This window comes from Cheilinus undulatus, linkage group 7 (genome assembly GCF_018320785.1).
Source record: "Cheilinus undulatus linkage group 7, ASM1832078v1, whole genome shotgun sequence".
Classification (NCBI taxonomy): Eukaryota; Metazoa; Chordata; class Actinopteri; order Labriformes; family Labridae; genus Cheilinus; species Cheilinus undulatus.
Genome location: NC_054871.1, coordinates 44437010 through 44461839, shown reverse-complemented (window position 1 = coordinate 44461839; position 24830 = coordinate 44437010). Strand labels below are relative to the sequence as shown.

The window sequence follows — 24830 nt, the reverse complement described above, 5'->3', positions numbered from 1 at the left end:
GGTGTTGAGAAGATTTGTGCAAGTACAGAACATCGCCATAATCAATCAAAGGCAGAAAAGTGTCAGCAACAAGTAGTTTCTTTGCAGTAAATGAAAAACAAGACTTATTCCTGAAATAAAACCCAGCTGCAACTTTAACTTCTTGATGAGTTGGTCAATATGAAGCTTAAAAGTCAAAGAATCATCAGTTGGAGGGGAAAGTTGCACTTCACATCAGTGTAGACCATCAGTTGAGTGCTGAGCCCGAGCTCAAAAATCAGTCAGAAGTTTCAAAAAAGGCAGCACATCTCGGAATCCAAGTTATGGAGAACAAAATAATACAATTTTTACTAGTTTATTAGGCTCCTAATACTTTTGATACTCTGATGAAGGCCTTGTGCCAAAACATACAAGCATTTGTTTGTGATGTGAGCTTAATAAACTAGTAAAAATGATTGTTTTGACCTCCATAACTTGGATTCCAAGATGTGCTACCTTTTTTGAAACTTTTCAAAGACTCATTAGTCAGGAATCCAAGATATTTATAAGAAGGAGTTTAGTTTTGTCAGGATTTGGTTATCAGGATAGATAATGGACATAGATAACAGCTGTCACATCTCCTGGTTGACTTAGTTAAGTTTTCTTTATTTTCTCCTCATGTTTCCAATTCTTGAATTTTCTGTTTAATTTTGTATACTTACCTTGTGTCTTTCTTCTAGATCACTCCTTCCTGCCCACACCTACCCGCGTCTGCAATCACCTCATGTGTTTCACCTGCGTGATTGTCTGAGTGTCTCCACCTGGTGATCCTCATCTGGGCTTGTCCTCCCTCTCCTTGTGTATTTTAACCACTCACTTCCTTTCTTCTGTGCAAGATAGTCTTGTATTACTTTCTGTGTGCATTTCTTTTGAGCCTTTTTGTCCTGATAGATACTTTGTGTTTTGACCCAGTTTATGTACTTAGTCTTCCGAGTTTTGCCTGCAGTTTTTTGTACATTTGCCTGAGCTGATTACCAAACTTTGCCTCCATTAAATGGATTTTGTCTTTTTACCTGTGCCCTATGTCTGCATTTGGATTGTTTGTCTGGCATTTTGTGACAGTAGCTATGTAGCCAACATAGTTTAAGAAAAGCTCATAAAGCAGCTACGTCAACTACATATGTACATTATCTGTGTAGCTACATTAGCTTTAGTTATGTTCGCTACAGCTCATGTTGCTAAAGCTAACATAGCCACATTAGATTAAGTAGTAATTTCATATATATTAACATAGTGTAGCTATGTTAGCTTTAGCTAAAGCTAACATAGCTAAAATGAGCCACTGTTCGTGAAACTACTTCTAAATCGGGTCTGTAGGCTAGATAAATAAATCCCAGATTAGACCGTTGACCTTTTTCTCTGTTTATGTCTTAAGTGCTTAGTCAGTGATGTTAGCAGTGTGGTTATTTCATGACTGTAACTGCCAGACCTTATGAATAAAGTTGAATAATCACTTCCTTTCTGAGATAAACAGCGGTACATATAGAGGATGCTTCAAACTTTGGGCCACTCAGGAGAAACTTGCTCTGGACATGTTGAGAGTGAATTCCATGATCATTTGATGACATGGAAACAAGGCGCTGAACAGGGATTTGGGACAAAGGCAGACAAGAAGGAGGGGCTGTTGAGTATTACACTACTGCAGCAAATCACCGTTCCCTAACCAGGAATTGAACCCGGACCTCAGTGGTGAAAGCGCTGAATCCTAGCCACAAGACTATTAGGGAACCAGCAATATGTAAAAATGCCATTGGTTTTATTTGTCCAGGAAACAATCAGAGCTCATACGAAGGACTTTCTCATCATCTGTGGTCATTAGTCGAGCCGTTGGAAATTTGGCAAGATTCACAAAAGCACTCATTCTTTGTCATCCACCGTGTCATGGCCACAGAGATTGAAATTGCCATTCAAGCAGAAGCCAGTCACATTCTAATTGTGAGCCAGTGGACTGAAAACAGTACTTCATATGGCTTCCTTTGAATTGGTTGGCCAGGAAATGTATGTGACTTTGTCAGATGATGTGAGGGGGATGCTTGCCCACACACACATCCTTGTACTGAAAGCACATTCCCTCACTGGGAATTGAACCCTGGCCGCGGCGGTGAGAGCGCCGAATCCTAGCCACTAGACCATCAGAGAACCAGCAATTTGGGAAAATGCCATTGGTTTTATTTGTCCAGGAAACAATCAGAGCTCAGATGGAGGACTTCCTAAAAATTTGTGGTCAGTGGTCAAGCCGGTGGAAATTCGGTAAGATTTGCAAAAAGGTTCTTTCTTTGTCATACACCATGATATGGCCACAGACGTGTAAGTTGCCATTCAAGCAGAAGCCAGTCACATTGCAATGGTGAGCCAGTGGACAGGAAGCAGTACTTCATATGGCTTCCTTTGAATTGGTTGGCAGAGAAATGTATGTGACTTTGTCAGGTGATGTGAGGGGATGCTATCCTACATGCACATCCGTGTACTGAAGACATTCCCTGACCAGGAATCGAACCCTGGCCGCGGCGGTGAGAGCACCGAATCCTTGCCACTAGACCATCAGGGAAGCAGCAATTTTTGAAAATGCCATTGGTTTTATTTGTCCAGCAAATAATTATAGCTCAGACGAAGGACTTCCTCAGCATTTGTGGTCAGTGTTCGAGCTGATGGAAATTTAGCAAGATTCACAAATAGACTCTTTCTTTGTCGTCCACCATGTCATGGCCACAGAGATTGAAGCTGCCATTCAAGGAGAAGCCAGTCACATTCTAATTGTGAGCCAGTGGACTGAAAACAGCACTTCATATGGCTTCCTTTGAATTGGTTGGCAGAGAAACGTATGTGACTTTGTCAGATGATGTGAGAGGATGCTATCCCACACACACATTCTTGTACTGAAGACACATTCCCTGACCGGGAATCGAACCCGGGCCGCGGCGGTGAGAGCGCCGAATCCTAGCCACTAGACCATCAGGGAGACACTCTTTGCAGGAAACACGGGTAATCAAGCTCTTACTGTAAACATATAAACCATTTCTCAAACAACACTGCTGAAGCATTTCAGATTTGTTGGAAAATCCTGGAAGATCCAACTGAAAGTTGGTGTCAAGCAGTTGACCAACTTTAGCAACACTAGTGATCATTACTGCCTCAGTGGAAGCTTAAAAGCATGAAACCATGTTCTTACAACATGGCAATACAGTCTTCCTGGGAACTTGAAAGCTTTTTTACAGTTGTTATGCAAGAGGATTTATCAACCTATTGGTATTTGTGCAAGCATTTGCTTGTTTCTGTCGACCACTCTTGGCCAGGTCTTTTACTGAAGCTTCTATGCTTCAAACTCTAAAATACTCAGGAGAAACTTGCTCTGGACATCTTGAGTGTAAATACCATTTTGATGACATGGAAACAAGGCGCTGAATAGGGATTTGGGACAAAGGCAGACAAGAAGGAGGGGCTGTTGAGCAGTACATTACTGCAGCAAATCACCATTCCCTAACCAGGAATCGAACCCGGACCGCAGCGGTGAAAGCGCTGAATCCTAGCCTATAGACCATTAGGGAACCAGCAATATGTGAAAATGCCACTGGTTCTATTTGTCCAGCAAACAATTAGAGCCCAGACGAAGGACTTTCTCAGCATTTGTGGTCAGTGTTCGAGCTGATGGAAATTTAGCAAGATTCACAAATAGACTCTTTCTTTGTCGTCCACCATGTCATGGCCACAGAGATTGAAGCTGCCATTCAAGCAGAAGCCAGTCACATTCTAATTGTGAGCCAGTGGACTGAAAACAGCACTTCATATGGCTTCCTTTGAATTGGTTGGCAGAGAAATGTATGTGACTTTGTCAGATGATGTGAGAGGATGCTATCCCACACACACATCCTTGTACTGAAGACACATTCCCTGACCGGGAATCGAACCCAGGCCGCAGAGCGCCGAATCCTAGCCACTAGACCATCAGGGAGACACTCTTTGCAGGAAACACGGGTAATCAAGCTCTTACTGTAAACATATAAACCATTTCTCAAACAACACTGCTGAAGCATTTCAGATTTGTTGGAAAATCCTGGAAGATCTAACTGAAAGTTGGTGTCAAGCAGTTGACCAACTTTAGCCACACTAGTGATCATTACTGCCTCAGTGGAAGCTTAAAAGCATGAAACCATGTTCTTACAACATGGCAATACAGTCTTCCTGGGAACTTGAAAGCTTTTTTACAGTTGTTATGCAAGAGGATTTATCAACCTACTGGTATTTGTGCAGGGCGGCACGGGGGTGGTTAGCGCTGTTGCCTCACAGCAAGAAGGTTGCTGGTTCGCTTTCCGGTCAAGGCCATTCTGTGCGGAGTTTGCATGTTCTCCCCGTGCACGCATGGGTTGTCTCCAGGTACTCCGGCTTCCTCCCACCACCAAAAACATGCTAATTAGGTTAACTGTCACTCTAAATTGCCCGTAGGTTTGAATGTGAGCGTGCCTGGTTGTCTGTCTCTATATGTCAGCCCTGCGGTTAACTGGCAACCAGTCCAGGGTGTACCCTGCCTCTCGCCCAATGACAGCTGGGATAGGCTCCAGACCCCCCCCCCCAACCTGCAACGGAATAAGGGGCATAGAAAATGGATGGATGGATTGTATTTGTGCAAGCATTTGCTTGTTTCTATCGACCACTGAAGCTTATACAATCCTGGGATATGTGATTGCCACTGCTGGTTTTATATATTAAGACGAAAAAATGTCTTGTCCATAGATATTTATAGATTAAATAGAGAAGCCAGTTTGTGAAATACTCAAGTTATTTCTGTGAATGCTTCATGAAGATAAGCATCAGACAGGATCACAGTTTATACAACATAATTTAAAGGTTGAGAGCTGTACTGTGTGAACTTGTCACTTAGAAATTAAAATGACAGTTTCACAGGTGTTTAAAACCAACAAGATCAAATAAAGACATCCAGGAAATGGCGTTCTCCTTTTGAAGTACCTCCAGATTTTTGCCAACAGATTTAAAGACCACCCTTCTTAGATAAATGGCAGAAAACAACAACAGCAACAAAAACGGGACTCATAATATCCAAGAGAGCCACAGAGATGATAAGATGAAGCATGTGCTGCTGTCTGTATAAGAGGTGGGCAAATGAGTTCTGATATCAGGTCGTCAATAAAGACATATTATTGATGCAAGCTATGGATGCTCAAACTAAAGTGCAGTCACTTGATTGCCAAATGCCCAAAATGGACCGTATACGTAAATGCATAAAACACGTGAGGTTTTCAGATGCACCTGTGAAGTCGGGTGACTGAATGAGCAGTGAAAGTGTTCCATGGCAGAGAGGTCAGAGAAGATACTGTCTTCTACATCACATTTTAAAACTCTGAAGTGTTTCCCAAATCAGATCAGTTTGTACGATGGACTAATAAGGCCCAGAGGAAAAAAAGGAAAATTTCCAGACTTAAGTTGTAACTTTACAAAATTAAAGGTGTGAATTCACCAATAAAAATTAAGTTGTAAATTAATAGAATTAAAGTTATTTTCTCACAAAACTGGAGTTTTAAATGTACAATAATAAAGCCTTAAGTTCAGTCTGTGGTTTCATGTCTTTTGAAAGGTTGATACAAGGAAAGCAGCCAGCCTTCTGTGTTATGAGTAATGCTGCCCATCTTGTAGAGCTAACATCTTTAATATATTTTCTGTTTTCATCCCCTAAATTTGGGATTATGTGCCCATAGTAGACTATATGAGCATGTAGCTACTACACCCAAAAAACATAATTGTCCCTGAGATGCTCATATTTACAGAGTAACTTTGTATAAATGATGCTCAGGATAGTGATATATTTAGCTTATCTGTTAGAATGACAGTAATTTAGCATACAGACTACTAAATTTCTGACTGAACCATCTTTAAGACAGATATTTGCCTAACACCCTTTGAGACAGATCCCCCTGCTTTAATCATCAACAATTAATGACTTTTTAATGATTATGATACCCAACAGTCATGACCACTCTATTCTTGTGAAATAAAGACTTTAATATTCTCAGTTTTCAACATTAATATTGTTTTTTTAAATACATGACTTCTTTTTAAATGTGCAACTTTAGCTAATTGATCCATCAAGATCTTTATAGTTTATGGCTTTAATCTAGCAAATTCACTACTATAATTTTACCAGAATTACAACTTTCTTCCCTCACATTATTTCAGTCAGGAGAGACTTTATACAAGTTTAATAGTAATTTATTGGTTGTTAATTCAACATTTTACTGGTACATCTCAAAAAATTAGAATATCATGAAAAAGTTCAATATTTTTGTCACTCTTTTCAGAAAGTGAAACCCATAAATTATATAGACTTGTTACAAATAGAGTGAAATATTTCAAGCCTTTATTTCTTGAAATGTTGATGATTATGGCTTACAGATAAGAAAACCCAAAATTCAGTGTCTCAAAAAATTAGAATATTATATAAGATCAATTAGAAAAGGATATTTTAAACAGAAATGCCAGGCTTCTGAAAAGTATACTAATTTCTATGCCTTCAATACTCAGTTGGGCCTCCTTTTGCAGGAATACTGCATCACTGCGGTGTGGCATGGAGGCAATCAGCCTGTGGTACTGCTCAGGTGTAATGGAAGCCCGGGTTGTTTTGAAAGCGGCCTTCAGGTCATCTACATTGTTGGGTCTGGTGTCTCTCATCTTCCTCTTGACAATACCCCATAGATTCTCTATGGGGTTCAGGTCAGGCCAGTTTGCTGGCCAATCAAGCACAGTAACACCATGGTCATTGAACCAGCTTTTGGTACCTTTGGCAGTGTGGGCAGGTGCCAAATCCTGCATGAAAATGAAATCAGCATCTCCATAAAGCTTGTCAGCAGAAGGAATCATGACGTGCTCTAAAATGTCCTGGTAGATGGCTGCGTTGACTGTGGACTTCAGAAAACACAGTGGACAAACACCAGCAGATGTCATGGCAGCCAAACTGTGTGGAAACTTCACACTGGACTTCAAGCAACGTGGATTCTGTGCCTCTCCACTTTTCTAGGCCCCAGAGTCTGGAGGAAGAGTGGAGAGACACAGAATCCATGTTGCTTGAAGTCCAGTGTGACTAATTAGGTTTATTGGCAACAGGTCAGTAACATGACTTGGTATAAAAAGAGCACTTTAGAGAGGTAAAGTCTCACAGAAGTAAATATGGGCAGAAGTTCATAAACCTTCAAGAAAATGTATGTAAAAATTATGAAACTATGTAGAAATTTGTGTAAAAATGTTGGCAATGTGAAATTGCAAAGACTTTTAATATCCTGACATCTACAGTACATATAATCAAAGGATAGTGAAATTCTAAAGAAATCTCAGTATGCAAGGGACAAGGCTGAAGGTTAACATTGGATGCTGGTGAACTTTGGACCCTCAGGGGGGACTGCATCAAAAATAATCATGTTTCTGTACTAGATGTCACTGCATGGGGTCAGGAACACTTCCAGAAATCATTGTTTGTCAGCACAGTTTACCATGACATCTACAAATAGAAGTTGAAGCTGTATCATGCAAAGAGGAAGACATATATGAACACCATCCAGAAATGCTGCCGTCTTCTTAGGACCAAAGCTCATTTAAAATGGACTGAGGCAAACAGGATAACTGTTCTGTGGTCAGAGGAATCAAAATTTGATAATTTTTTTTTTAACTACAGACACTGTGTCCAGTGCATTTAGGAGGAAAGGGACCATCCAGCTTGGTATCAGCACACAATTCAAATGCCTGCATCTCTGATGGTATGAGGTTGCATTAGTGCCTATGGCATGGGCGGCTTACACATCTTGAAAGGCACTATCAATGATAAAAAGTAGATAGAGGTTTTAGAGCAACATACACTCCCATCCACACGACGTCTCTGTGGTAAACATGGTCCCTGTCCTAACTATTTTGATATAAGTTGTCAACATCAAATTCAAAATTCAGATTTGGAAATCATTGCATTGTTTTTTCTAATCCAAATTTTATGCTGCCCCAAAACTTTTTTTTTTTTTTTTAAATTGGGACTGTATTTGATAAGAATGTTTTCTACTAATCTTGAAAAGTCCAAGGAGTCCTGACAAAAATGTTTGTGTTCATGTGTGAAGGGGTGTTGGTGTGTGAGAGAGAGAAAGAGAGGGTAAGATGAAACATAAGGATGCTAATGTCTTATTGATGATGTAATCCTGGAGGGGCCTATTGAAGATGTTACGCCTCAGCTCCGGGGGACGGACAAAGAAAGACCGAGGGGAGAAGAAGAGCGTTTAACCTTGATGTGGTAATGAGTGTGGACACAAGGACAGAGATGCTGGGACCACTTGTCCTGCTTGGTAACATCAAATGATCTCTCTAATAGTTTTCTATCATGATGTTATAGTTTGGTACACAGCCCGAATATGACTCTCTGATGGTTTTGATGTTCTCTAGACTTTTTGCTGCCATCAGGCACATGACATCATTTATTTTTCAAATGGAGAGAAAGCGTTCGTGTTCTCAAAGGCGACATTGTCTATTGACCTTTGTCATGCAGAGCGTTTACTTACGCAAATATATTCCTCAGAAGATGGTGAGCGTGAAGGATGCAGCAGACACTCCATATTTGACATAAAAAGGGGGAAATAGAACGCTATATCTAGTTTCACACACATGACCACCACATGCATGGAAAGAACATGCACCTTCTACACAGAGAGGTCTGTTTGACCTAGATTCAAACCAGGCTTTGAGCTGACAGCATTAGCAACCTCACCACTGTGCAGCCTAACCCTAACCCAATCACAACACTTGACTGTTCATCATCTAATTGACTACTGCTTGCTTACCTCCTCAATATTGCTGTTGGTTAACTTCAGTCTTGTGTCACACTCAGAAGTTCCCACATTTACCGCCGGCTCAGAAGTTAGAAGAAAGATCCAAATTTGGTTTTTGCCCTTCCTCAAATCTCATCTCAGTACAGCATGAACATTCATGTCGACCAGTCTTCTATTCTCACATCACAATATTTTCAGAGGCCTTATAACAGAAAAAGTGATGGTGTTGATTCACCTTTCAACCTGAGGAGGTGCAGTACTCTGTTTCATGCCACCTCTTCAGACTCACAAAGATCACATGTGAAAGAAAAAAATAAACACATCTTTCCTTTACAATACCCATATCTGAAAGTTTTCTTTTATATGTTGAGCTATAATTGATTGGGCCAGGGATGTGCAAAACACTACATGAACTACAACTAAATGCAAACAATAACCAGGTTTCATCTCCTAACAACTGTATTTATAAAATTTTCAACAAAAACACACATTTGAACACATCATGTGACTTTACATTAGCTTAATAGTCATTTTACTGACGAGGCCTCAAAGTTATCATTATGTAAAGTGCTTATAAAAGTGTTCACCCCCTTGGATGTTTAACCCTTTAATTGGTTTTATAAATCAACCATGGTCAATATAATTTGGCTTTTTTAACCAAAAAAAAAAAAAAAGAAAAGAAAAATTATATAAAAAAAATCTTCAATGTCAAAGTGAAAACAGAATTCTACAAAGTGGTGTTAAATAGAAAAATGTGCAATTAAAACAAATAATAATTAAAATAAGTGACTTCATAAATATTAACCTTAAAGTCAGTATTTAGTGGATGCACCTTTGGCTGCAATCACAGCACTGAGTCTGTGTGGATATCTCTCAATCAGGCTTGCACATCTGGACACTGCAATTTTAATACATTCTTTTTTGCAAAAACAAGCTCTGTCAGGTTGCTCAGAGATCAGGTGTGAACAGCTTTTTTCAAGTCCAGCCACAAGTTCACTATTGGGTTGAGATCTTGATTTTGACTCAGTTACTCCAGAAAGTTCACCTTGTTGTCCTGCCTCCGCGGAAGCAACCGTCCGCCATGAAGCGGAGGACGGTTCACACCTCCGCATCGTCCATTAATCCCTGATAATTGGACACCTCGTCGGGCATTAACCCTTACATACAAATATACCGTTGAAACCAGAAGTTTACATACACTATATAAAAAGGCACATAAACTTTTTTTTCTCACCGTCTAACATTAAATCAGATTAAACTTTTCCTGTTTTTGGTCAAGTAGGATTACCAACATTATTTCTATTTGCTAAATGCCAGAATAATGAGAGAGATAATTTTTTAAACATTTTTTTTATTATTTTCTTGAGAGTCAGAAGTTTACATACACTAAGATTACTATGCCTTTAAACAATTTGGGAAAGCCCAGATGATGATGTCATGTCTTTGGAAGCCTCTGATAGGTTTATTGACAACATTTGAGGTAATTAGAGGCACACCTGTGGATGTATTTTAAGGCACACCTGAAACACACTGCTTCTTTGTGTAACATCATGGCAAAATCAAAAGAAATCAGCCAAGATATCAGGAAGAGAATTGTGGACTTGCACAAGTCTGGTTCATCCTTGGGTGCAATTTCCAGATGCCTGAAGGTGCCACGTTCATCTGTTCAAACAATTATACGAAAGTATAGACACCATGGGAATGTCCAGCCATCATACCGCTCAGGAAGGAGACGGGTTCTGTGTCCCAGAGATGAACGTACTTTGGTCCGAAAAGTGCATCTCAACCCAAGAACAAAAGCCAAAGACCTTGTGAAGATGCTGGCTGAAGCTGGTAAGAGTGTGTCATTATCAACAGTCAAACGAGTCCTGTACCGACATGGGCTGAAAGGCCACTCTCCCAGGAAGAAGCCATTACTCCACAAGAAACATAAAAAAGCCAGATTACAGTTTGCAAATGCACACAGGGACAAAGACCTTAATTTCTGGAGACATGTTCTGTGGTCTGACGAAACTAAAATTGAACTTTTTTGGCCATAATGACCATCGTTACATCTGGAGAAAAAAGGGGGACGCTTGCAAGCCTGAGAACACCATCCCAACTGTAAAACATGGGGGCGGCAGCATCATGTTGTGGGGTTGTTTTGCTGCAGGAAGGACTGGTGCACTTCACAAAATAGATGGCATCATGAGGAAAGAACATTATGTGGAAATACTGAAGCAACATCTCAAGACATCAGCCAGGAAGTTAAAGCTTGGGCGCAAATGGGTTTTCCAAATGGACAATGACCCTAAGCATACTGCCAAACTGGTTACAAAGTGGTTTAAGGATAACGAAGTCAATGTTTTGGAGTGGCCATCACAAAGCCCTGATCTCAATCCCACTGAAAATTTATGGGCAGAGCCGAAAAGGCATGTGCGAGCAAGGCGGCCTACAAACCTGGCTCAGTTACACCAGTTCTGCCAGGAGGAATGGGCCAAAATTCCTGCAAACTATTGTGAGAAGCTTGTGGAAGCATATCCAAAATGTTTGACCCAAGTCATACAGTTTAAAGGCAATGCTACAAAATATGTGTGTATGTAAACTTCTGACTCACAAGAAAATAATAAAAAAATGTCTAAAAAATTATCTCTCTCATTATTCTGGCATTTAGCAAATAGAAATAATTTTGGTAATCCTACTTGACCAAAAACAGGAAAAGTTTAATCTGATTTAATGTTAGACGGTGAGAAAAAAAAAGATATAATATATAAAAAAAATATATGTATGTATATATATATATATATATATATATATACACCACTAGGTTTCAAACAGGGCCTGACAGAGATCCTCAACCAAGGCCTACATGTAGAGGTGATGGTCATAGTCTGCTCGCCCTCTTTTTGGACAATTATGAAGGATGATAACCCTGAGATAAAACAGCAGTTTGATATTTGGCATACTGCCAAAGGTGATATCACACTTTTAGGCCTACACAGGTCAAATTGTAAAAAATATTCACATTATCAAGAGGAAAGGGGAGCATGTCCAAACTGACAATAACACGGCACATTTTGGAGAAAACTCAAATAAGTACTTTTCTCTTTTTGACTAAACATTTGCTGCACTTTACTCACAGGTTTCCAAAAGAAACTGCTTAACAAAGGGAAGAAAAAGGGGCATGAGGCATTAGCTTTATGGTCCAGGTGAGTGTTGGTGTGTAATGACGCTGCCTAATTGTTTCTTTTGTGGCTGGATTATTGAATAATTATAGTCTTTTATAGGTCAGTTACAAATCACATGTGGTTTTCCTGTGCACCATGTAAAGGTGACACAGAGGTACACAATCAAAGGTTTTTATGTCACAGCTTTTTTGATTAATTTAGATTCTTTGTTGAAGCTGATGTCTTACAGCTGTGATACTCTGGTCCAATATTTGACACAGGAGCTGAAACAGAGATGGACATCTATCCTCCAGCATGTGTGTGGTTTCCAAGAATGGTCTGAGGATGGGCATCCATGACAATGCGCTCACACACCCTTATCTGTGGATGAGCAGAAAAAGAAGATGTGGCTGAAAAAGGACTCTGGGGCTTATCAGGAGCTATGGAAGCTAGTGAAAAACCCAAGACTGTTGAGAGACTTGGAGCACATGGGCTTGTTCAAACATACAGGCGAGAATCTATTTCATACTGTCATATGCATCATCCAATGTTGATAGTAATACCCACCCCCCAATTTTACATGTTGATATCAACAGGTGCACTGGAAGTATTCCACAGTGCTCTCCTGAAACACATCCCAAAAAGCAGGCTTTCTCTTACTTGGGAGTGAGGGAACGGGCTTATCTCGCAATATTAGTACACAATGAAAACATTGTTCAGAGTAGCAGGCCACTACTGAAACAGGTGTGTACCGATGTGTTGCAAGAGCCCTGCAACTATAGGAATTACATTTTTGTTAAATTACTGTTGTCAATCCTTGCAATCACAAGAAGGAGATGGTGAACACGTGTTTATATTCTGTTGCTCTAAGTTACTTCTTTTCCATATCTATAGAGATAAAGAATAGAGTAGTAAATGTATGTTTTCAAATGAAAAGATATCTTGTATAGTTTGCGTTTTGTTGATATTACCTGCAATGTATCTAAACTAAGAAAAACATTACTGAGGATAATGCCTTGTATCATTTTACAAACGAGTGCTCCAATGGAAGATTTGATACTTGTTTTTCTTTTCCAGGAGAACCAACATTCACACTGGTATACTGCAAAAAAAAAAACAAGCAGTGGAGGTTTAGAAAGGTCTTCAGTCACCACACCACTGACTTTATCAACACCCTGACCAATGATGTTATAGAGAAAAGCCAAGATCCTAGCATTGTTTACAAAGCTCCAGGGGCACTGCCCCAGCCGGTACTGCCATCCAACATTGCACCAGTACCAAAACCTGCCTGATCTCATTTTAAGAGCTGCTTCATAAATAGCCACTCTTCTCAGTGTGAGGATGAGATGTGCAATGACATATTATTTCCATTCTGAATAAAGTTGCCTTCAAGATAAAGTCATTTTGACTTTTCATGCTGTAAATATTTTTAAAATCTAAAGCTGGACTAGGATGGATGCATTACAGTTTTAGATGGTTGGGGATACTTCCTGCATTAGGGCAGCTATCGCCAGTGTTTTGAATTGACTCACATCAACAAGAAATATTCTAAGACATAGTTGGTGTGTAACTGTGCAGTACAGTATCTTTACAGTTGATTAACATCTTTTACAAATCATGAGTCATACAAATATAAATACTGTACAGTAGAGCTAAAGAAATCTTGTATTTTGTTGCAAACAATACACAAGCAGTGATGCATGTGCAAAAGCACAGTTGTCAGCTACAGCTGTGTTTAAAGAGCATGCCCTAATTGGTACTGTTTGATTGCAATAGTATTCCAATGTAAAAGAAGAAATTTCAGTTACAATTTTTTTTAACAGTTTTATTAATATAATATTCTTTTTATCATAAACATTAGTTTTCCTGTCATGTGTGGCTGGCTCCTGCATGTTTCCTCTCTCCCTGCTCTCTCTGGTCTCCCTGCTCCCTCTACCTGTGTGGCTGCAGCACACCTGAGTGCTGTTAGCACTCAGGGTGGGGGAGGGGGAGTATTAGAGTGGCAGGGGAGAGGAGCATGCAGAGCAGAGCTGAGCCAGACAGAGACACACACACTGCTGGACAAAGGCACGATGAGGTTTGTTTGTTTGCTTAAACCTTCTCTTTTTGTTAATCAGTTTATTAGTTTACCAAGTGTTTTCTTTTTCCTCGTTTGTTTATTCCCCCATGCATGTTAAGATTGCTGGGTTTTGTTATTTTAGTTTGGCTATAGTCGCCGGTTGTCCTTTTTTCTTGTATTTTTCTTTTCCTGGTTAAATAGTTAGATTATTTTTGGCGTGGTAGTTTTAGTTAGGAGTGGTGGCTGGTCCAATGGCCCATTGCGAGGTTAGCCACGTCCACCACCCCTCTTTTATTCTTTTTGGCCGGTGCCTGCAGCCCGTTTAATTTCATTGATTTCATTTATTAACTCATTCAGTGCCAGCCCTTTTATAAAATGGGAAGTGCGTTGTGCCAGCGTTTTTGGCCATTTTGAGTCATCTTTCAAGACCCACAGAATATTTTGTACTATTATTCTGAAAACACCAAATACCTCAAATGAAAGAAGAAACTCTCTATTTCATCATGGAAAAAAATGTTTGTTTGTAGCTTGTTCCGTTCTTGATTTATCTTAAGTTGAATAGAGGCTAGTTTCACCAAAAAGACCACCTTTTGCCAGAAAGTTGAGAAAAATGCATTTTTTGTGAGAGAGAGTCTGTCAAGCAGAACAGTGATTTGAATGTTATAATTTTGCCTTCAATGACATAAAAGACATCTGAAAATTGTATTACAAATGCTATTTTATTGTAAAATTAATAACAATGCTTCCAGTCACTGCTATGCCATTCACACTCTGGAACTGGATGGCCTCCATGGAACCTCCCTATACGCCCACGTCCTCTCCTGCTTGTTGCTCTATGCATCCAGCTGGTGAGAGGCTGCCTTATTTCTCCGACGCATGGGGGAGACCTCGTGGCATTCTTTAGCCTCTTTGCCAGCCGAGGCAGATCAATAAAAGTGCCGATCCCTGGATTTGCTGTCGTTGTGTTCAGTGTCGGTTTCAGTGAGTAAGCGATTTCTCAGGCAAAAGTTTAAAGTTTCTTCCAGTGTCTAAGTTAGAACGTTTAGCTTAGATTACCTCTGTAACGATCGCTCTGCTCTTTGACCCCAGGGTCTCCACCTCTGGCGTTTGATCTACCATCACTTCCGACTGTAGTGTTCCGACTACGTATCCCAGAAGCCCCAAAATTACTCACAGGGAGCGTGAGAGTGCCCCCTTGTGCCAGCCACCGAAAAAACACTTTGATGTATATATACGTAAATGGCACTCAAGCATTGTTTTCAATGACGTATACAGACTTCAATGGCATCCAATGAGTTAACTGATTGGTTTTTGTGTTTAAAAACAAAGCTTGAATTTTTATTGAAACTTAAATTTCTGTCCTTACATGTTATTGGTCTCTTTTGTACGAGCCTTATTTTTGGTTCAAATTAATCTTTTTTAAGAGGCCGTAACAGTTCCCATCTTACATCTTAATGTTGTCAAAACAACAACAACAATAATATTAATTAATGATAATATATGATAGTAGAGTGAAGTCAGTCTAAATTCACAGTCCATCTTGAGAATCTGAAATTACTTGAATCCTTGGTTTTGCCCGTCAGGAGATGGAAACTTGGCTCTGATCGCCTGCACTGCACAAGCTGGCAATACTATCGGTTGTTTTTCCATTGTTTCTCACCCTGGAGAACCCACTCCAAGAAATGACGATAGGCTGTCAGTCGATATTGTCTGCAAAAAGAAAATCAACGCAATATTAGGAGGGTAACTCATTATACAAATCTACATGATATACAAACAGATCTAGGCTATAGGCTTCCCCATAGAGTATATGATCAGCATCTGCAGACAAAATAAAGGGGTACAAAATTATGCTCTTAATCATAATAGGACAATTTATAGCAATTGCTTACTTTATGCCCAGATGTCCGTTTGGCCCCGCTGGCTTTGGCTGCTTCCTCCAGTTTTGCTTTGGGATCCTGAAGTATGTTTCCAGCACCCCCCTGTGGATGTGCGGCCTAAAGCTTTCGTAAAAGATTACACAGGCTTGTGCTCCTTCTTCCATGTACTCTGCTACTTCATTCAGAAGAAACTGTGCACGGTAAAATTCGAAACGCATAACAATTCCAGCTCAGTCCTCATTGGTCCACAATTATCGCAGCGGCACCAGCAACTTTCTCCGGCTCTTGCTGGTGGCTCTTCCCCCCTCTCCTCACCGGCTCCTCTCTCTGCTGCTGCGGCCTCTTCCTCCCCTGCACACCTTAATTCCTTCACACTGTATTCTGGCTCGTCTAAGTAGCCCTGAATGCCTGACTCCAAGGATACAGTGTCACTTTCCTCCACGTCCATCGTAACAAGGCTTTCCGTCATGTTGTTTCGATGTTCTTACCGGCTGATTTCGCAGGTGGTGTTTTGATTCTGTCGCCGCCATTTTCTAGACTCGTCCCTCCGTGGGCATTGCCATGGGAAGGGCCCGGCAGGCACTGAAAGTATGCGGAAGTGCAGGTTGTAGTCTGAGAGATGTCAGGAGCACTCTACCTGGCGGAGTATTGGGGGGCACATTAGTAGAGAACTCTGTACAGTAAACACTCAGAGCATTGAGATACTGATCATTTACATGTATTATCATAATTCTAGCGATACAGAGGCTTGTTGAAAATTATTCCTTTAAGACTTGGTTAGATAGATCGTTTTTGCAGTGTATTATTATATGTTGTGCATAGGTGCGTGTGGCCATTGCTGTAAAAGCACTTAGAGTTGTGAGACAACCAGAAAAGTGCTATACAAACTCAAGTCCATTCACCATTTAACATTTTAACCCCCTCAACTCTGCAAATAACTGTTAAACTTTCCTGCTTCTGAGTCAGAAAGCACAGAGGAGACTTACTGTGGCAAACTCGAGTCACTTTAAGTCATCAGCAGCAAGCAGTGAGCAAGCAACAGGAGCTCAGCTTGAGTCTTTGGGGAGATGGAGTGTTTATTTTTGCACCACACTCTTTCAGACCTCCTCCGTCCCATTACCACCCATTGACACATTCAGTTGTTCACAAACAGAAATACACTGCTTGTATGAGAAAAGGATTACCTCTGAGAGTTATGAAGCAGACCTTGCTTATTATGGGCGTATTTAAAGAGGAGGCACGTTGGACGTCTCTCTTTTAAAAGTCATCTTGGAAATTCAACAGTCCAAACACAGTGATTTTTCCTACATTTACTTTTTTAGTCCCTCACATTAAAACCATTCAGCTCAGACACTTTATCTTTACAACCTTTTACAACCTCTTTTTTAGCACCACTAACCTCTAAACCAGTAGTTCTCAACCTTTTAAGCCTGTGACCCCCCAAAATTAAAGGTGCTAGGGACCCATACTGTACCTTAAGGTGGTTGAACACTGCCATGCACAATCAAAAATAGTCATGTGCAGATAGGGCCACCCATAAGGGGGAGATAAAGGGGACAGCTTTCGTGGGCACAGCCAAACTGGGGGCCTATGGAGGTCAGCAAAATCTTGATCCAAATATATAAATAAAATAAATAAATATATTCTTATCACTTAAATAAATAAATATATCTGTATCACTTTGTAAATAACCTACCTTTTTAGGAATTAAATTGGGTTAAAAATGGCAAAAATCATAGGAAAAGGTGGTGAAATGGAGTTTTGAAAAGGGCCACAATGGGTTTAAAATGGCAAAAATGGGTGCAAAATTTGGTAAAATCAAATGAAAAATTGGTTAAAATGGCAAAAATGTGTTAACTGGAGCAGAAATGGGCACAACAAAAATGAAATGTGGTTAAAATGGGCATTAAAAGCTCTACAATGTACTTAACAGAGGCAAGAATAGGTCACCAGGGTCACTATAGGGGGAAAGTGGCATGAATTGGTTTAGAAGTGGCAAAAACAAAGAATTGTACAGTTACAGGCTACCTGATTTTGTTAGTTCTTTTTGAGAAGACCTACAGTACACATAAAAATAAGTATAAGTAAGAAACATGATTTTAGTTTCAATAAATTAAGCTCAGCATTAGTTCATGCAGGACATAGTAGTCATACGTCCAGCTGTGATCAGCTGATGGCCAGCTTATCCCAGTTATTGCCTCCCAGTCCTACAAACCAATTCTCTCATCACAGCAGTGTATTTAAAATGACACCCTTCTCATTAATCCCTGATTGCATTAATGCTAATGCACCATTTTGCTGCTGGCAAAGCTTAACCTCCTCCACCCCAGCCTCCTCCTTAATGGCATAAAACCTGTTGCACACTTTTATTGAGATTCATGCTACTATGGATTAATATGACACGTTGTCATAAACGTATCTATCCATATGGGGAATTCTTGCTGAGTTAAAACATGCTGTTTGACTAACCCAGGGAATGTCTTAGAACCTTCTCTGCCAAGTAAAACTATAACAAGGGTGTTCCTGACTGAATTATACTTATGTTTTTTTTACCTCTGGCGGCCCATCTGCAGCACCTTCAGGTCACACTTTTGGAAGTGATGAGTAGAGGATTTTAACAGCTCTAACAATGGGGCTGACATTAAGACACTTCTGGGTTTTTCCACCCAGTTAGGACCTTCCTAAACTGAACGGAACATTCAAACCTAAAATGTTGTGAAGTTTTATAAAAGGGGAGGGGGTAGCTTCTCTGAGGTCCATTATCATCTCCACTTTCTTGAATGGGATCAACGACAGATGGTTGTGACTGCACCAGAAGGCCATCTGTTTCGAACTCATCTGTTATCACATTCACGTTATCAATTATAACTGATTGTATAACAAGGGGCTGTGCAGTACCTCTGACAAGAAGCTGGTGTGACTGCAGAGGCGTTGCTAGGATTTCCGTGTCGGCAGCCATGACTGGATGAGGATGTGATCTTTGTACAAACAGGAAATGGCTCTAATGGCTGCAGTGTTATGTTTATGTAAATAAAAACTGTCAGGAGGCTGATTACAGAGAGAGGGCAGGGCGTCTGAGCACCAGGCCTCTACCTGTGCCATGAATATTTGATTCCCTCTATTGTTCAGGGGAAAAAATATTCATGAAATCAGAAGAGCTTCACTTCACCTTCCTCCTTCCCCCTCCTCGGATACTTTCTCACCCGACTCCCCCATCTCTGCTGACCTCTGCTCCAATTTTCATTGCTCTGTCTTTCTTCTCCAACCTTGTCTTGTCTCTCCCTCTCCCGACACCTCTCTCTCTCTCTCTCTCTATGTTCGCTCCGGCTTTACATCTTGGCCTGGATCCAATCTTCTCTTCCAGTAATTGCCTCATCCTAAAACTTTTTGGAGAGGAGTAGAGGAGCTTTGTGCGCTCTTTTGTGTACCGACGACACTGATTGTTCGCAAATGAGCTGGCAGCATATTCATTCAGCGGGAGGTGATAAGGAGGTGCTGTCAGGGGCCAGAGGACAGGAGGAGATAGGACGGAGCACAGATAGAGCAGACAGAGGAGGGAGGATGCAGAGAGGAAATAAAAATGAGGAGGGGAAAAGGGAGAGATGTAATAGAAGGAGTGTTTCAGCTTAAGAAGTGCTTACTTTCAGAAAAACGTGAAATAATCAAGGCAGAATTTCCCAGCAGCGCCAATTAAACTCTGCCAAAGAAACCATCTGAGTCAGGGAAATGTCTATAAACGTCAGCGAGCATTCTCAGTGGCTGCTTTTGTTTAAAGCTATCAGGCTGATCTTTTCTTTTTAAGAACACCAGACGACTGTAAAGCTGACTTGATCCTCTTGAAGTAGTTTTTCAGTCGGCGGAGCTTTTGAAATTCATTGACAACTACATCTGTGATGCTGAAGTGTTGTGTATACAAATCTCTGTGTGTTTAATCTCTCCTGCAGCACAGTCTGAGACCTCTGATGGTGTTTATTTTAACTCAGGTTTTATTAATTAACCTGATTTTAGAAAAGAGAAGATACAAATAACTCTGTTCTTTTAGAAAAAAAAATGTTCTCAAATTTAATTTTCAAAAAATTTCTGACATTAACCAAAGCTTTCTTATCTGGATTTTTTTTTAAAAATACAGAAATAAAAATAAAAAACACTTGAGACTAAAAAGACATGTTGTTAATGGGAAAGGGCCCCACAAAAATATGGGTTTTCTGCCATCTGTTGAACAATTCATGAATCTTCCTGGCAGCCAGACATGGAAGCTAATTTTCTTGCTAGAAAAAAATACATTTGCAACAATTCTCTTACATAAACAGATCTGTTGTAATTTATTTAGGGTTGCTGAGATTAAATTAAGGGCTGCCCCAGAAATCCTAAAAAACAATCCAACAGACGTCCAATGCCTTATGCATTCTCTAAAAAGTAATGCCAGTTAAATAAAAATATGTAAAAAAAAAATACATACATCCTCATGCACAAATATTTACCCGAAGTGTATAATGCTCAAAATTAAAATGAAAAGTCTAATTTGAAAATTCAAAGGCATTAACAGAAATGCTTTTTCATTTTCAAAATATGTGTGCAGTTCTTGACTTATAAACAAAATTAAAAAAAAGTTTTTCCATTTTCTTTCAAATTTTTTTAATCTTCGAGCATGCAATTTTCCTAACATAATTCAACTGAAACAGAAAAGGACGTTTTCTTTTAAATTTTCAGAAAAGGATCCGCTCTCATAACTCAAGTAGTGAATTCATTATTAGAAAAACTTTTACGTTTTCACAATGTGTGCACTTTATGACTCAAAAAGGACAGTAATTTTGAATTATCCCATTCATCAATTCATTTTCATACTCAATTTGCAAAATGTTTGACATTATGAAAATGAAATAGAAAAAGATATTAGATATTTGAATTTTCTGAAAATGCTCTGTTATTTACCTCTCATTATTTAAATGAAAAGTCTAAACCGGAAATTAAAAGGCAAAAGCAGAAATGCTTTTAAATTTTCAAAATGTGTGCATTTTTTGGCTCATAAGTAAAATTAATATACAATCATTCAATTTTTCATTTTAATGTTCATCTTCACTTTGCTCAATGATCGACATTATTCAAATTAAAAAGAAAAGGACATTTACTTTTCAATTTTCTGAAAATGCGTTTCATAATTGCGCTAATCATTCTAATGGTACTGGCTGTTTATCAAATCGAAAGGCAAAACCAGAAATGCTTTTTCTTTTTCAAAACTTGTACGCATTTTGTGACTCATAAATAAAATTATAGTGCAATCTCGTCCTTTGTATTTGCATTTCACACTTTCCTTATCACCAAAGGAAAAGTCCAAACGATTTCACTTTCCCTACTTGCACTGCTCTGAAGCTCTCATAAGTCCGAACAACTTGAAAAAGAAAAGTGGAAGGCGCATGGGAGTGACGTCACTCACCTCCCTGCCTTCCTCAGCGAATCCATCACTCCACTAGCGAGGTCATATGAATACCTATGGGACCATAGGAATAAAAACGTTACAGAACCACATGGGAACCGTAATCAGAGGGCTATGACGCCAGTTATACTGTACAAATTAAATATATATTTACCTATGTCTAATATCTATTTAAGAAATACAGTAAAAACGTGAATTTAGGTCCAGGGTTCACGCTGGACTCAGCTGCTGAGAACAGAGGAGTTAACTTTTGAAGTCTAAAGTTAAACACTACATTGTGGTATCATTAAGTAATGTTACATTAAGGTCATTATCTCCATCTGTTGTCCTTGTTGGGCTTGAGTTTACCATGTTATGCTCTCAGCATATTTTTGGAGCATTCAGTATCTTTGAGCTTAGTCAAGAGAATTTTTTGGTCATTATCTGTCGTTGTTTTGGGTTGTTAACATGAACAAACAAGCATTTTTGTCCACTGATGTTGATAAGGGTATTTAAATCTTGAGAAATAGTCCTGTATGGTACATTTAGAACAGATAAAAAGTGCTATTAATCTTGAGTTAGAGATGAAATTTGTAAGATTAATTGCGATTAAAAATTTTAATCTATTGACAGCCCTAGTTACAGCACATGTGCACATGGAACGTGCCATAAGAGAGGTAAATTTATAAACTTGCCAGGGATGCAAACGTACTGAAATTGAGAGTAACTTCAAGCTGTAAATAATTTACTCAACAAGTAACTTTCCCTGGAATCATCTGGGTTTTTGAAATTCTGTCATATGTTTTCCAGATTTATGCTAGAAAATATGCACAATAGTGCTTTGAACTGCATACTAATATTAGACTTGCAAACACCATCATGTTCCTTTCAGCAAAATGTTCTTTGGAGCAAATTAATCTGAAGAAAAGTGGTACAGTAATATCAAACAAAGCAGGCTGTATAATTTAACATACAGAATCCCTGTAAACATTGCAGGCTTCAAACAGAAGATAAATTGTTTTAAAAGGTTTGTCATTTTCATTTTGATTCATTCTTAAGTTGTTATATATGCCCCACAGCAACTGAGCTAAGTTGACAAAGCCAGAGCAGCTAGAGACATTAAAAAACACAATTTCTTTATTCCCATCAGATTCCCTGTCTGACTTTCTGTGCTCCGCAGCCAAAAAGACGAAGGCAGGATGTTTAGTTTTTGTTTCCACACTTAAGATGTCGGCTCAGATAGAACCAGTCAGAGAAGCCTTTCAAAGCTTCAGGCTCTGTGGAGCTGAAAAGGAACAGAAACTGACATTCTCTTCTCCTTTGTACTCAGGGATGATCACAAAGTATAATTTTACCTCCCTCTCTCATTCTGTCTGACATTTTAACAGTCATACACACAGGGATGCTAACACTCCCGCACACACTCTAGTACTGTTTCAAAATAGGTTTCTTAAAGACCAATAAATGTAAGCCCTCGGATAAATTATTCACAACATTTCCCTGACTTTTTAAAAATCAGCTTTGGTGTTATGTGTATGCTAATAACCTGGAAAAATGTGTGTCATACAGAGGATGTGTGATGGTAAGTCTTTATGTGTGCTCCTCCTCTGCTGAGGACAACAGAGGTATTAACTTCCAGAAGTCTTAGGTTGGACTCTACACATTGTGGTATTATTCAATAATCTTACATTAAGGTCAGTATTCACATCTGTTGTCCTTGCTGGGCTTGAGTTTACCATGTTATGATCTCAGCATAGTTTTGGAGAATTCAGTATCTTTGAGCTTAATCTAGAGAATTATTTTAGACATTATCTGTCAGTGTTTTGGGTTGCTGCCATGAACAAACATTTACATTAGGAAATCTTTTTTTTTTCATTTGTGATATTGATATGGTTGATATCTTGAGAAATATTCCTGTTTGGGACATTTAGAACAGATAACAACTGTGTAACACATCAGGATTAAAAGTTGTAATCTATCGGCAGCCCTTGAAAAAACCCCCCCAAAAATCAAACCTGAAGCAATGACGGGCGAAGTTCCCATGTCAGCGGTAAAGATGATAAGCACAGCATGAGCTAGATTTTTATATTTTAATGTGCCACAAATTTGATGAAATGAAGAGATTCCATGTGCAAAGCCTTAAAGAGGGTGACAATTTACAGTCTTGATGAGAAGATAGTCATTCCTAGAGAAGAATCAATCAGAAAGGGCTAAAAGTAAATGTGAAAATTTGAACATCTGAAGTAAAATCAGGCTGTGGATACACTATAATGTCAAGGAGGGCATTTTTAGAAGTTTATCCATTATAGCTAGAAACCCATGCTTGCTCAGTGCAGGATCACCCGCAGAATATAAAAATGACAGTAGTGCCGACAATTCCAGGGTGATCGGAATTTAGAAAGATAACACTGCATGAAGATGTACGTATGCAACATTTGTAAACCTGAAATATTTGAGGCATAGACCATTTTTTTTTGACACACATGCTATTTTAGTATGGATTATACACACTGTTTTATAAAGGAGACTTCAGTTTGCTTTTCCACCAAAACCAAGCTACCCGTTGGAGGACACAAGTAGAGATGATGGCGCGGCACTTTGAGCCCAAATCAATCTCACCCACAGTCGGATCTCTACACTGTCTGATCGATCTGTTCTTGGTGTTTTAGATTTTTGTTGTTTAAAATTTCTGATATCTATCATCCACCTTATTCTTTGGGGTGTGACAGTAAATCCGAATGTGGGCAAAATTTCTGGTGCAAAAGTGGAAGTACATCAAACGTGTATTCTAGTGTGGTGGCTAAAATAGAGGCTAAATACGAACGTCAGTTTTCGCAATAGGAATTCACCTCAATTTTTAAAATGTTGGTATTTTTTTTTATCACATATTCGCAGTTTGTTTTGTAAAATGTAAATAAGTTATACACTGCAGTTCTTAAACTGTCATGGTGTAGTTCTGGCACGTCTTTTGCGGTTGTACCAACAACTGAGTTAAGCTAAATCTGTGTCACGAACAGCGGCGTTTTGAACATGCACCAAAGAAGAAAAAGGAGTGGTCCTGTGAGAAATGCTTAAGTTTTCATCAATTAGAAGGAGGAACGTTGGAGAATGTAGCTGAAACACCTAAATCTAAAGAGATCACTGAACTTGATTGCTCGTTTCATCGACATGTTGCCCAAAGAAGAGACACCACATCCCACACTGTGGATCGGCAACAACCGGCCACCAGTGAAGAGACTGAGAAGAGTCCTGAGAAGGAGTGACAGCAGTGTCAGGACATCAGGTAATGTTGAGTTTAGATGTGGAGAGGTTGATAGGGCATTTTTTTTTCTTTTTTTACTGTTTGTACTGTTAAGAATTTTACCTTGGCTTTATGTGGCGCAGAGAGCAGGAAAGTATGAATAAGAACAACTCAGCACAGTTCAAGAACAATTGTCTGTTCCTGACAAGTAATATTCCCTGAGGTAGATAAAAAAGGCGAGAAAGTTCAGAAATGTCCTTGTTGAT

General features: G+C 39.4%; 2 non-coding genes across 2 annotated transcripts; both read right to left on the bottom strand.

The window, feature by feature from the left end:
• Positions 1–2494: 2494 nt before the first annotated feature.
• Positions 2495–2566, bottom strand: trnae-cuc. Its single transcript has one exon. It is a non-coding gene; the product is annotated as a tRNA-Glu (tRNA).
• Positions 2567–2905: 339 nt separating this feature from the next.
• trnae-cuc lies at positions 2906–2977 on the bottom strand. Its single transcript has one exon. It is a non-coding gene; the product is annotated as a tRNA-Glu (tRNA).
• Between the last annotated feature and the right edge of the window lie 21853 nt (positions 2978–24830).